A 15,121-nucleotide genomic window follows, 5' to 3' on the forward strand; every position below is an offset into this window, starting at 1 on the left:
TTATACTTTAGTAATGTTCTTGTCAACACATTAGATATCTTTTGTACTGTGAGCTTTTCAATTTAGCAGACATTTTGGATTCTCTATTCTCTGGGGAAAAGTACAAGCATATATGAAGGATGATCTTTTGTAAGCATGAGGTTATCATAGCAGTTACTGATGAGTCTTCGATTTTTAAAGTTAACTACTTTCTCCATTTATGTGAGGTGGGGAGTGAGCACAGATTTCTGGATCCCACCCCCTAATAAAATGCCAGGAGCGCTGTTGGGAACTTAGAGGGTACTTCTCATGCAGCTTAGTTATCACTCAGTGACTAATGACTTTGCCCAGCATAGCAAAACAGAAATAGAAGAGAAAAAAAGACAAACTAAAAATGAAACTATTTTATATCTGTCAGATTGGAAAAATATAAAAGTAGATAAAAGACATGTGGAAATGAAGAGACTAATAAACAAAATGAAATATATTCATTTAAGGGAATACTCTACAGCAATTAGATGCTATGAACTGAATCCATATATATCAACATGAATAGATCTCAAAAACAAAATGTTAATTGAAAAAAATAAGATTAGATTTATGCATCACTCCAAGGATACAAAAATTAACAGCCAAGAGATGTTTTGAAAAGTATACAAACTTTTAAAAAAGGGAATCTGGACCGAAAGGACTTATTTTAAATATTTTATGGAGTGTTTCTATGAGAGAGAGAGGACGATAGGATCGGAGCCGTAGAATAAAGGGGGAAAAATCAAGCAAAATAAGAGACAATGTCAGTCTAGACTGATGACACTGTACCCCGTGAACTGCAGAGTGTAAGCAACTCAGTATTGTACCCTGAGGTCTTTGAGGACATTGTCCTCTTCATTTAAGGAACATGAAAACCCTCTTTATTTTACATTGCTCTTTAGTTTACACACCATTTTCATACCCTTTATCTTATATAAATTAATCAAAGGAAAATAGATTCAGATACCTAGGCCGAGTTTTAAAGAATGAGATCTAAATATTTTGGTTCCCCTTAGACCACATTTCTGAAAGACTCTCACTTGGCCAGTAAAACACTTCTTGGAGAAATTTATTTATAATAAGAAAAGTGGTCTTATGATGCAAATGCTTCAGAAGCCACAGATGATCACGAGAAGGGAGTTAGCATGTTTCCTCTTTGTTATTGTCTAATTGGCTTTTCCTTTGCAAGTCTGCAGACACACAAGGATGCAGGGAATGTTACACAGTCTTTTATTCCAATCCTCAGGTGTCCATCCCATGGAGATAGAAAATTACACACCTTATAGACTTTAGTTTCACCCTGGCTGGAGGGCAGCTGAAGCCAGCGCTGTAAGCTTTCCTTAGCAGCTGTCACAGAAGTACCTTGAGAAGACAGGTGTGCTGACTGGTAAGGGATAGGGTACTTCTGTTACCTAGCCCCTCATGTCTTGTTAGATATGAATGAAAGCTAGGGACTATTTGAGGACCTGAAGGACACACACCTTAATCCACAAATGGAAACAAAAACCTTTCCTTCCTGTCCACCTTCTGCTTATTCTTAATTATGTTATAAAACATCCTGGCTTTTATTTCCAGAGGTTCCCTTGAGACATCCAGGCTTAAAATTATCCTTAGCTCTTCCGGAATATAACACTTAATCACTAAGTAGTACTTAAGGATCCGTGATGGAAAATTGTATTAGGTGCTTATCTACAGCTTCACTGACATTATTCTGTAGTCTTACAAGTAAATAAGTACACTTTGTTTATGGAAAGCATCGAGCTGCTTTGCCTAGGTTCCACCCTTCAGGACTTGACTGTAACAACAACAGAATTACTTATCTTAAAAGCAATGTAAGCATGAAGGCTTTTCTTATAGACTAGAGCAAACAAAATTCAGGTAGGATGGGTGGATGGGATGTGAGTTTCCTTCCTAAACTAAGGACTTTGCTTCCTTGAACTATTCAAAGGGGCAAGAGCCCCATTCCCAGGCCTTCCCAGGGAGTTCACTCTGATCTCCCTGCCTCTTCCTCTTCATTCTACCTTCTCTTTTCCTCTTCTGCCCCATTGGCCTCGACTGGCTCCATTCTTTTCCCAAAGGAAGTGGTTATGGCCCATGCCCCTTCTGGAATCTTATCGGTGTTTCAGTGTATCTAGGAGGTACTGGGAAAAATTGCAAACTAAGGTAAACATTTCATACTCTCAAAATATCTAAACTCAAGGGCCCCACACACTGGGATGATGGCATTCCTACTTTTCTACTTCATTACCCCAATCTCATTTGCCTAAAGAGTTCATATTACTCTTATTTGCATCCCTCGATCTCCTTTTTTGTGAACTTAGAATCAGAGAGCCTTTTTATACTTAGAGAGTATTTTCATTCTACGTGCTCTGGAGCTTATCACAAATCTTTCTTCCGTTGTCAGTTGTCTCCCCAAAAGGTGCACCAAGCCCAAACATCCTCTCCTAACCTCTACTGTCTCTCTTGGTTTCTGTAGCAATTGTGTAATGTCATTTCACAGGGGCTGTTTGGGTGCTACACATTTGGATTTGAAGAGACAGACACCTTTTATTTCCATTTATTTTTGTTATTTTTTCATGTAGTCTAGAACGTGCTCACCAAGTACCTTCAATTCTTCAAGCACTCTGCCATGTGTTTCAGGTTCAAGATGTCTAAAGCACATGATTCAGGTACCCAATGAATGCCTGTAACTTTCGATCCATGTTTCATTCATTGTAAAGTTACATATTTTGCTTACCAAAATTGATTTTTATGCATGTTTACCAATGGGGAATTCCCCATAATTTTTCTTCTGTGAGAAATCTGGACATAATATTTCTAAACACAAAGTCAATGTATGTATCAATTCTGTCAAATCTGCTTCCCAGATGACGATGACAAGTATCTAATTGGCTTTAGGGTAACTGAAGAGGGAAGCCAGAAATATCAGGACGATGGATCGAGAACTACAGTTAACGTCTCCTGCTCTGCTTTGTGGTTTCTCTGTGTGAACTGAAGTTACCATCTTGCCAGCTCCAAGTGCAAATTAATTTAGATTACAATTGACATTTAGGTTTGGAGAGGGAAAGGAAAAAAAAATCAATGGTATGTGAACACTGAAACCATAAATAGTAACAAGTGGAAATCCCAAACCTCAAATGCTTTGAAGCATGTTGTAAAATCCTGCAAAAACGTATGCAAAAGTATAATGGACAAAATAATCATGGGAGGTTGTTATACAGGCTTTAAGCCACAGGGACCACGATGGGATTTTTTGTTGTTGTTATTGTTACTCCAATACTTCAACGTAATTACTGGCATAGAAAAATATGCAAATGTTAAAGAAAGAAGAAAAATGTGCTTATTTTATTAGGCTTAATTATAAGGGAGAACAAAAAGCCCTTGGAACTTTTTTTTTTAATGAATTCATCTCATTCACCAAAACCAAAAGCCCAGAAATCATTTCTAGCTTAAAAATGCATTTTTCCTCCTAAGATCAGGCACTGATTTGATGAATGTTCTCAAGTTAATCACCCATATAGGACTTCTTGAACGTTACTCTGACATTGAGTGTTGTCTGTGTAACTTAATGTTATAAAACCTGGAAGGCATATTTATAGCCCAATCCAGATGGACCGAAACAAAGTACAATTATTCCTTCAAAAGTCGACCTTCACATACAGATTAAAATGGATTGCTTCCAAGATTCAAATGCAGAAATGAACTCAGTTCCCCAATTGTCGTGCATTCATTATGGCCCTATTGGGCTTGGTTTGGGGCCGTGCTAATTAGTGACATGTCTGTGTTAAAAGTTGGACACACAGGCTTATTTGCAAAGTGGCAGCAGGAAGAGTTGTTCTGAAACTAATTCCAGCTATCAGAGATGGTGATATTTTAAATAGGCTGTGAATTAAGTGGTTTCACAGAAACAAATGAAAATGATTTTACTATTGACAGTGAACATTCCCATGCAAGAACAGGAATATCTGTGTGTTTGGCCATTTCTAGATTAAAACCTGTGCTAGTCTAGTTCTTTCGGAAAATTTAAGAGGAAACTCTAATTTTGATTCCCATCGGAAGTTAGAATACAGAGGGGGATTTTATGAATGCTTTTCCTTTTTCATAATTTTGAAATGAACATATATATATATGTATATCACCTTAATTTTAAGAACTCCCTTGTCCTTATTTTGGGGTGTTTACCAAATTTATATTACAGACTAGGGTGGTGGTTATAGTCAGCTGAAGGATTTTGAAATGAACATATATATATATATATGTATATCACCTTAATTTTAAGAACTCCCTTGTCCTTATTTTGGGGTGTTTACCAAATATATATTACAGACTAAGGTGGTGGTTATAGTCAGCTGAAGGTGGAGGTTGGACATAGACAAGCTATAAAGCATTTCTTCTTTTTTCTCTTCTAAAGATGAGCTCCATCATGATAAAGGAAAAGGAACGGAAAGAAGGATGAGAAGGAGTTGGGTGAGGTTGGAGTTGCTTCCTTCATTGGCTACACCTGCTGTTCCAACATTTCATCCTTTGGTCCTTCTTGAGCCCTGGGGTTGTTCTAACATATTCAGCAGAGGAGATGTCCACGGGATTGCTCTAGGTTTATATCCTAAATGAATTCCACAAACATTTCTTGAGTTCCTGCGGTCAGAAGGACTCAGAAGCTTCTAGCCATGTGGAGATAGTTAAGATGGCCATGTTTTCACAGGGTTCAGGAGCTGAAATGTAAAATATTGCATCCTTGTGAAAGAAAAATAATAACTGGTCGCATTTGAAGGATGAATACTGCAGCTTTTTAAACATTGCATTGCTGCGACTAATACACAAGTTAACTATTACAGCAGTGTTTCTCTTACTTTAATATGTATTTAAATTATCTGGTGTTAGGCTAAAATACAGATTCTGAATCAGTAGGTCTGGGACAGGGCCTGAGTTTCTGTATTTCTAAAACTCTTCTGCTAGTCTGTGACATATACTTGAGTAGTGAAACCGAGCAGGACCCTGTGGGCTCCTGGGCACAAAAGGCTTTCTGTGTCCCCTTCCCTGAGTTCCAAAGGGCAAGTTCAAACAGTTGCTAATCAGGGAAGGGAGGGGATGCAGAGCTAAGGGAGGAACATTCAAGAGACAATAGTGCAGCCATGGGGCAGGGTCCTGGTTCCCCCTCAAGGGATACACAGAACAATATCTTTGAGCTATTCCTAACTAAAACCCTCACCAAATGGAAGAATTGATGAAGCACACTCTTCATTCCAGAGACGATCACAATTTTCTCATCATCACCTGAGGCCAGACAATCTCTGGATTGAAGGAATCCATTCATCCTGATCCTTATCAGCAATCCCACAGCCACCTTTTGGACTATAAAACTCCTTACAACTCCCCCTCACCCCAGATTGGGACACAGTTTTGAGGGCACTAGCCCACTATGGCCCCCTTTGCCTGGCAAAGCAATGAAACCATTATTTTCTACTTCATCCAAAACTCCACCTCTGAGATTTAATCCGGTGTCGGGGTACAGAGGCAAGATTGGGTTTCAGTAGCAAGGACTTAGAATATGCTATGACTCACATTTCTGAGATGCATTGAAGGGTACCTGGGAACCACAATGGAGGATGAATGCTATTTCCATAGCATCTGGCACCCCCGCTAAAGGAAAAGAATTCTGACAGTGTGCTATTTCAAGACTTCTCATTTCTTATTAAAAAAAAAAAAATGAGATACAGTAAGCTTAACTATAGCGAAAGGTTAAGTGACATGTATATTGTCAGAGAGTAAACTGGCCACGGTTTCAGGATTTGGCCCGACAACTCGAATGACCTTGAGAATCAATCGCGAGTCTTGACTTTCACCCTTTTAGGGGCTGTTAACTGAAGTGTGGAGAAGTGAACCAACTCCCCATCTAAATGATGAATGGCCGGTGAGGTCAGCTGATCATCCATCTGCTGCCGCAGCAAGTCACACACATTTCCTTATCTCTAAGGTAACTTGATGCGGATGCTTGTAAGTCAAAGTATTGGCATTTGGCCTCATTTAGTGTGAGAAGAACTTAGAGGAGTGCCTGATTCTGTTTTATTTTAGCTTCCAGTTTTCTTAATCCTCCCCCTCCCCCCTCCCATCTTCTTTCTTTCTGAGAACTAAAAGATTTTGGCCTCCCTGAGTATAGCCATTCTGATTAATTCACACCCACCCTTTTAGCATATGCATGAATCCCCGAAAGTCTAATGATTCTGTCCACATGGGAATGAACATTACATCAGTTACAGATCTCCTCCCTGCTGTTCACAGTCTAAAGTCCAAGTTCTTGGGTGAGTTTAGCCATTAAAGGATTTTACAATATAGAGCAAAAAGGATGGAAACTCAATTGCTAGAATAATTTAAGAGCTCTTCACACCGCTTGAGCTAAATACCCCCATCTTGCAATGATAAGCTCTAGGGCAGTTAATTAAAATCTTCACCTTTTCAATCTTGGATAGTATTGAATTCCAGATGATCTCTTTCCCAAAGGAATTAATTGTAAGGGACAGGGAAAAGAAGAAAACAGAAGTCATATTATTGCCCAGATAAAAAAAAAAATCAAATATAAATTTTTTATGCCAAAAAGAAAATTTCAAAATAATTGCCTATAAAAAAAGTGTAGAGCCTATTCATTAAGAGAAAAAGAGATATATATTAGTGTTAAGTTTTGAATGTCTAAGCCTCAATCCACCTCTAAAGTATATAGCTTCCATAAAACTTTTAACCAGTAACAGCTTCTTTATTGTTAGAACATTTTATGGGTTCGAAATGTATTCTATATGCTTAGCGATCCTAAGTCAGACTTCCCAGATTGTCACTTTATGTAAACCATGTGAAGTATGAACCACCAGTGAATCAAAATTCAATCCCTTTCCGTAAGTATCTGGACACTTCCATATTTCAACTTAGTTCAAATCAATCACCTTTCTCAACATCTCGCCTCTCTATAATTTCTAATACCTTTAGACTTCAGCTCTGTCCTGACTCTCATTTCTAGAACTGACCCTCCCATTCAGTTCTTATCTCTGTTTTTCCCATTTAAGACTGTTTTATGAAGTGCATAGTTTGCAAAGTTTCCTTCATTTAAAAACAAAAACCAAAAACAAAACTCCTAGATGCAATATCAGAGCTATTTGTTTTTAGAATATGACATATTTTCCAATTTTTTCTTTGTCTTGTTTTCATAGCACTTCTGTAACCAAGATGACATTATAATATGCAATTTACCTTAGAACATTCACACGGAGATGTTAAGAAATATGCAAAAGTTACTTACCTGTTAATGATCTTCTTTCTTTCTGAGAACTAAAAGATTTTGGCCTCCCTGAGTATAGCCATTCTGATTAATTCACACCCACCCTTTTAGCATATGCATGAATCCCCGAAAGTCTAATGATTCTGTCCACATGGGAATGAACATTACATCAGTTACAGATCTCCTCCCTGCTGTTCACAGTCTAAAGTCCAAGTTCTTGGGTGAGTTTAGCCATTAAAGGATTTTACAATATAGAGCAAAAAGGATGGAAACTCAATTGCTAGAATAATTTAAGAGCTCTTCACACCGCTTGAGCTAAATACCCCCATCTTGCAATGATAAGCTCTAGGGCAGTTAATTAAAATCTTCACCTTTTCAATCTTGGATAGTATTGAATTCCAGATGATCTCTTTCCCAAAGGAATTAATTGTAAGGGACAGGGAAAAGAAGAAAACAGAAGTCATATTATTGCCCAGATAAAAAAAAAAATCAAATATAAATTTTTTATGCCAAAAAGAAAATTTCAAAATAATTGCCTATAAAAAAAGTGTAGAGCCTATTCATTAAGAGAAAAAGAGATATATATTAGTGTTAAGTTTTGAATGTCTAAGCCTCAATCCACCTCTAAAGTATATAGCTTCCATAAAACTTTTAACCAGTAACAGCTTCTTTATTGTTAGAACATTTTATGGGTTCGAAATGTATTCTATATGCTTAGCGATCCTAAGTCAGACTTCCCAGATTGTCACTTTATGTAAACCATGTGAAGTATGAACCACCAGTGAATCAAAATTCAATCCCTTTTGGTAAGTATCTGGACACTTCCATATTTCAACTTAGTTCAAATCAATCACTTTTCTCAACATCTCGCCTCTCTATAATTTCTAATACCTTTAGACTTCAGCTCTGTCCTGACTCTCATTTCTAGAACTGACCCTCCCATTCAGTTCTTATCTCTGTTTTTCCCATTTAAGACTGTTTTATGAAGTGCATAGTTTGCAAAGTTTCCTTCATTTAAAAACAAAAACCAAAAACAAAACTCCTAGATGCAATATCAGAGCTATTTGTTTTTAGAATATGACATATTTTCCAATTTTTTCTTTGTCTTGTTTTCATAGCACTTCTGTAACCAAGATGACATTATAATATGCAATTTACCTTAGAACATTCACACGGAGATGTTAAGAAATATGCAAAAGTTACTTACCTGTTAATGAAGATCTGGAATTAGGCTCACGGAAGGCATTAAATATAAATTTAGGAGCATATACTCTGTCACAAAGAACACTAAGACGTCAAAATAAGACACATACCACAGTTTCTAAAGAGCAGTCAAAAAAGGTTAGAAGGTAATTGTAAAACTAAAAGACTCTTGAAGGGAAAAATTTAAATAAATAAATAAATAAATAAAAACAACAGCGACGACAAAGAGCAGTGGACACTGTCACCTGGGGAGAACTGTAGGGTACGTATGAGAAACAAAAGGCATATTGTAAACGATTCTGCTGAGAAATTGAGCATGCATCAGCAAGTTGAGAAGGCAGTTTGGAAAGTTTTGGAGAAGGACCTGAATATTTGGAAATTAACTTATCAGTGCTTGCAAAGCATGGAGCCTCAATTCAGAAAAGAGCTGGGAGACACCTACCCACGCAATTCCCCTTGTCGTCCCTAAAATAAATACCTCAGGATCACTTCAGATCAATTCAACACACACTGGTAGGGTTGCGTGGTTTGGGGCTCACCTATGAAACCAGACACTTTTCACGTTTAATTACTAGAATCAATCTGAATTTCAAGACTCTGGTATAAAATCTCCACTTCTCCTATAACATCCAAATAAGAAACTTCTAAGACATGTACCTGCCAGAATTTACTCTGATGATAGTGATAAAAGAGACAAAAGAAATTGTTTTATTTCTTCTCTTGGACCTAATGAAGTTTTAACAATAAGATATTAAACTTCTTGAGGACTGTGTTTTGTTTTTGTTTTTGTTTTCAGCTCCGGCTGAATTTTCTGAGTATATGAGACTTTCTAATAGTTGCTCTTTTTTAAGGACTCTACTTTTCTGAGGATTCAGTTTTTTTGATGGGCATGGCAGAAACTCATCCCTAAAGTACGTTAAAAGACTAAATACACCTCAAGTCATAAGGCAAGTTTATATTAGGGCTTGAATTAGGGGAAAAGGTGAATTTGATGCTTTTCTCATTGTCCCTACTCTGAGGGTGATCTAACAACAGACCCCAGGACTTACATACCTGAGGAAGAAAAGGGGCACTTGCATACATTTTTAAGTCATCCTATTCATTCTTTAACTCATTCGTATACCTATTTATTCATGTATTCTCTTATTCATTAATACACTGCTAGTTATTTTAATATTCTTAGTCATTAATTATCTTCTGTGTTCCTAGTACACGCAGAGTGAGGCAAGTTTGACTAAGGTATTACTGCAAAGAACTACAGCCACATAATAGCAAGGGGACATTTTGAGAGCTCAGAACATAGTCTTATGGGGCAGATGGAAATTTAAGTGAATCTTGAGGCATGCCTAAGAAAGTGACAGGCAGACACCAGGGAGAAAGCATTCAAAGGGCCTAGCACTATTGTAAATACGATTATAAATACGATCAAAATACAAGTCCCAGTTTGATAATATGGAGAGCAGATCTTGTGCAGCTTTGGGAAGAAATGCAGTGGACAAATAGTTAAAAGTGGTGTCAGGTGAAACTGGGGCCATGGGGGAGTGGTGACAAGTGCCTCTTCATATCTCTCCTTTATTTTTTCTTCCCATTCACTTTCAATGCCTCATTGCCCCCCTCACTAGATAAGTAGAAAATATAGGTGATAGCTGTAAGAGAAAGTTTGGGTAGCAGGTCGGTATGAGTGTTTATGTCCATATCACACTTCAGACTTCAAAGACCCCTCTGGTACAACTGGGGGCAGTAATCATGCAAATATGTAGGCAGTCCCATCTGAATTGACATTTCTCTGTATGTTTTCCATCCAGCAAAATCCCTGCTCACTATTCTTTCATCTAAATGATGAAGATCACAATTTCTACCAATACAAAGTTGGATGGATCCAGTGATGTCCTGGATTTCCTTTAGAACTAAGTTTCCTAATTCTATGACTATTTGATCATATTTATTTCACCCTGAATAATGCATGAGAGCAACAATTCTAAAAAACTTGATGTGGTCTAAGTTATGTAATTAACTGCTGATAAGATGTGGAAAGTGTCATGAAAGAACTTAAAAGATTTGGAAAGGGACAAAAGAGATTATCAGATACCCTGTCTAGTACACGTTTCCAAGTTAACTCACTTTTCACTGTCCTCGAGTTTCTCAAAACTCTGTGTAAATACTGTACTATTTACCATATGCTATCAGTATATCTGTATAGAAGACTGATAGTAACGCAAACAATGCTCATCTATAAAAATGCAAATATTGTGAGGTGGAGATTCAATTGATTTTTGTCTTATGGACAAAATTTGTCTTATGGACCAATTTATACATGCATTTCAGTGCTCCTGATGGCATATGTAAGTATGGGTTTTTCAAATTTTCCTTTAGTTCTAACATCTTGCAGGTTCCCTCATTAATTAATTAGTTAAATGAAACATTTGATATGTCTTTATTGTATACTTGTATAGAGTCATGATTTTATTGTAAAACTATTCTTTAACTAAGATGAGGGATACTGCTTCTGGACACACATTCTGCTGTCACAATTTACCAGGCAGAGACAATCCATTTTTTTAAAACTCCGTTCCTCTCCAATATTACAATGGAATAGGGGCCATAGGAGGAGTAAGTGAGAAGGATGTTTTTCGTGGATCATGAATATATAGAATACATATGAACAAAGTTATTTGTTATAATTGAAAGATATATCAGCCAATCACCTCACTCGGTGAAATAATTCATTATCTTAGTCCATATCAAATTGTGGTTCCATGTTTCCTTTTGCACTTTCTTGTTTGTTGAAGAGAGTAGTTTTCAATAAACTTGGGTGATATCTCTGAGTGGTACTTTTATTGCAAACTTTTCAAAATAAATGAATTGGCATGTATTTAGCTGAAAATTTCAGTTTTAAAAATGTATAACTAGATTCTAAGAGAGAGAGGGGGAAAGAGGAAAGAGGAGAGAGGAGAGAAGGAAGAAGGAGGAAAGAAAGAATAACAGCCCCGTTGCCCCATTTTGTACATTTAATATATTCCTCTTCTTCAGGGGCTGTGGTGAACAAGAGAAGACAAAATGTTAGAAGGTATATGGAATGATAATTAAGAAAATGTCTTAGATTTTTTTCAGCCTTTGCATAACTAACATCTGAGCAATTTCTACCTTTATTTTATTCGTTAAAGAGAAACTATTTGTCATCAAGTCTTTTCCATTGTCTCCTCACTGCAACATATCACTTTACTGGACCATGAGCAAAATTCTGAGTCTTTTCAAGATTAACGATCAAAACTTTTTATTACTGAACCATAACCATTCCTTGGTTTGGGGCAGCATTGGCTTCCACTACATTATTTTCTATCTAGATTAAAATAATTAAAATTTAACTGTACAGCATTCTGTTTCAAGACTGTAAAGTATCTTTTTTTTTTAATTTTTTAATCAGTTTAATTTCTTAGTTTATTTACTTTAAGTGTAGCTGTGCTAGTTTTGTTAGCAGACAATTATTTATAATTGATGTAGCTTTAGGGAAAAGCTAAACTGTAAAATATCTTGACAGCTCTCACCAATACACATTTTTATGATTTAGTTTTCTAGAAAGAATTTCCTTTGCCTAAATTTTTCATGAGTCATTCTCACCTTTATACCTCCTAAAACATCTTCACTGCAAAAAAATTTTCAGTTTTACACATAATGTTATGACATACTCTTCCTTACAAATACGATTTTTAAAATATGTTAAACAATTGTTAGCTCCTGAAAGAAATGGTCCCAAGTGTGATGATCCATTTGGGGGAAACAAATGCCAGACCAACAACCCAGAACCTACTACATTGTTCACAGGTATCAGAATAAACACATGGAGAAATTTGGTTATTTCTTCATATTTGAACTTAAAGTTTAGAGCAAGTGAAAGTCTAAGTAAGGAATTGTTTACTACGAGGAGGAGTTAAAATTAAAGTTAGGGTTTTTCAGTGAAAAAGTCTAGTAGCTTTATATTATTTACTATGCTCATTTACACAAACTGAAGAATAAATAGCAGAAAATCTAAAACATTGTTTTATACTTTGTTTTTCAGATATTTTAACATATTTTTTTCTCATTACAAAAATATTAACAGTACACTGCAGAAAGTCTGGGAAACATAAAAACACTTAGAATATTAAAATCACAAGTGAGCCCACTCTTTGGATAGAATCACCATTAACATTGTGCTTATGGTTTTGTATACATACATAAATTTTATGTTTTATATTTTATATTTTTTAACCTGATCTTAATGTTAGTAATGTTTTATGAACTTTTTTTCTTAGAAACAAGCAAATCTGTGAAATGTAATTTTAATGGCTGCATAGACTTTATTGGATAAGTGATTCCATAGATAATTTAATTCCTCTTTATAAATATGTACTTTTCCTCAATAATTAATTGTTATAAATACTACTTTGCTGAACATTCATGTCTCTATGTATATATCTGTTTTTGAAGGGGTCTATCGATTTTGTCATCTTTCAATATCACAAATATAATTGTTTCACCAAAAGTTATTAGTATGTTCCGCTTTAAAGATTCTAGGCAATTAAAAAACAAAGCTATTGATACTTTAAGGTCTTGTGGTCCATAATGTCAAACTTTCCTCTAGAATTGTTAGAGTACTATATGCACTCACCAACAGAGTAACAGGATGAGAAGCATTCAAAAAATAATTTCTCCTGACTAACAATATTTATTAAATACCCATCAGGAAAAATCTAAAAAAATCTTGAAATATTTTCAAGATTATTTCCTGAAGAATATTTCTATATGGACACTCTTATTAGGTAAAATTATTCATCATTCAAACTGGATAATGTCAAGGATAGATTTAAAATTTGCTCTTTTAAAAATACGGAAATTGGGCTCAACATATCACTTTACTGGACCATGACCAAAATTCTGAGTCTTTTCGAGATTAACGATCAAAACTTTTTATTACTGAACCATAACCATTCCTTGGTTTGGGGCAGCATTGGCTTCCACTACATTATTTTCTATCTAGATTAAAATAATTAAAATTTAACTGTACAGCATTCTGTTTCAAGACTGTAAAGTATCTTTTTTTTTTAATTTTTTAATCAGTTTAATTTCTTAGTTTATTTACTTTAAGTGTAGCTGTGCTAGTTTTGTTAGCAGACAATTATTTATAATTGATGTAGCTTTAGGGAAAAGCTAAACTGTAAAATATCTTGACAGCTCTCACCAATACACATTTTTATGATTTAGTTTTCTAGAAAGGATTTCCTTTGCCTAAATTTTTCATGAGTCATTCTCACCTTTATACCTCCTAAAACATCTTCACTGCAAAAAAATTTTCAGTTTTACACATAATGTTATGACATACTCTTCCTTACAAATACGATTTTTAAAATATGTTAAACAATTGTTAGCTCCTGAAAGAAATGGTCCCAAGTGTGATGATCCATTTGGGGGAAACAAATGCCAGACCAACAACCCAGAACCTACTACATTGTTCACAGGTATCAGAATAAACACATGGAGAAATTTGGTTATTTCTTCATATTTGAACTTAAAGTTTAGAGCAAGTGAAAGTCTAAGTAAGGAATTGTTTACTACGAGGAGGAGTTAAAATTAAAGTTAGGGTTTTTCAGTGAAAAAGTCTAGTAGCTTTATATTATTTACTATGCTCATTTACACAAACTGAAGAATAAATAGCAGAAAATCTAAAACATTGTTTTATACTTTGTTTTTCAGATATTTTAACATTTTTTTCTCATTACAAAAATATTAACAGTACACTGCAGAAAGTCTGGGAAACATAAAAACACTTAGAATATTAAAATCACAAGTAAGCCCACTCTTTGGATAGAATCACCATTAACATTGTGCTTATGGTTTTGTATACATACATAAATTTTATGTTTTATATTTTATATTTTTTAACCTGATCTTAATGTTAGTAATGTTTTATGAACTTTTTTTCTTAGAAACAAGCAAATCTGTGAAATGTAATTTTAATGGCTGCATAGACTTTATTGGATAAGTGATTCCATAGATAATTTAATTCCTCTTTATAAATATGTACTTTTCCTCAATAATTAATTGTTATAAATACTACTTTGCTGAACATTCATGTCTATCTATGTATATATCTGTTTTTGAAGGGGTCTATCGATTTTGTCATCTTTCAATATCACAAATATAATTGTTTCACCAAAAGTTATTAGTATGTTCCGCTTTAAAGATTCTAGGCAATTAAAAAACAAAGCTATTGATACTTTAAGGTCTTGTGGTCCATAATGTCAAACTTTCCTCTAGAATTGTTAGAGTACTATATGCACTCACCAACAGAGTAACAGGATGAGAAGCATTCAAAAAATAATTTCTCCTGACTAACAATATTTATTAAATACCCATCAGGAAAAATCTAAAAAAATCTTGAAATATTTTCAAGATTATTTCCTGAAGAATATTTCTATATGGACACTCTTATTAGGTAAAATTATTCATCATTCAAACTGGATAATGTCAAGGATAGATTTAAAATTTGCTCTTTTAAAAATACGGAAATTGGGCTTCCCTGGTGGCGCCGCGGTTGAGAGTCCGCCTGCCGATGCAGGGGACGCGGGTTCGTGCCCCGGTCCGGGAAGATCCCACATGCCGCGGAGC

This window comes from Physeter macrocephalus, chromosome 13 (genome assembly GCF_002837175.3).
Source record: "Physeter macrocephalus isolate SW-GA chromosome 13, ASM283717v5, whole genome shotgun sequence".
NCBI classification, from domain to species: Eukaryota; Metazoa; Chordata; class Mammalia; order Artiodactyla; family Physeteridae; genus Physeter; species Physeter macrocephalus.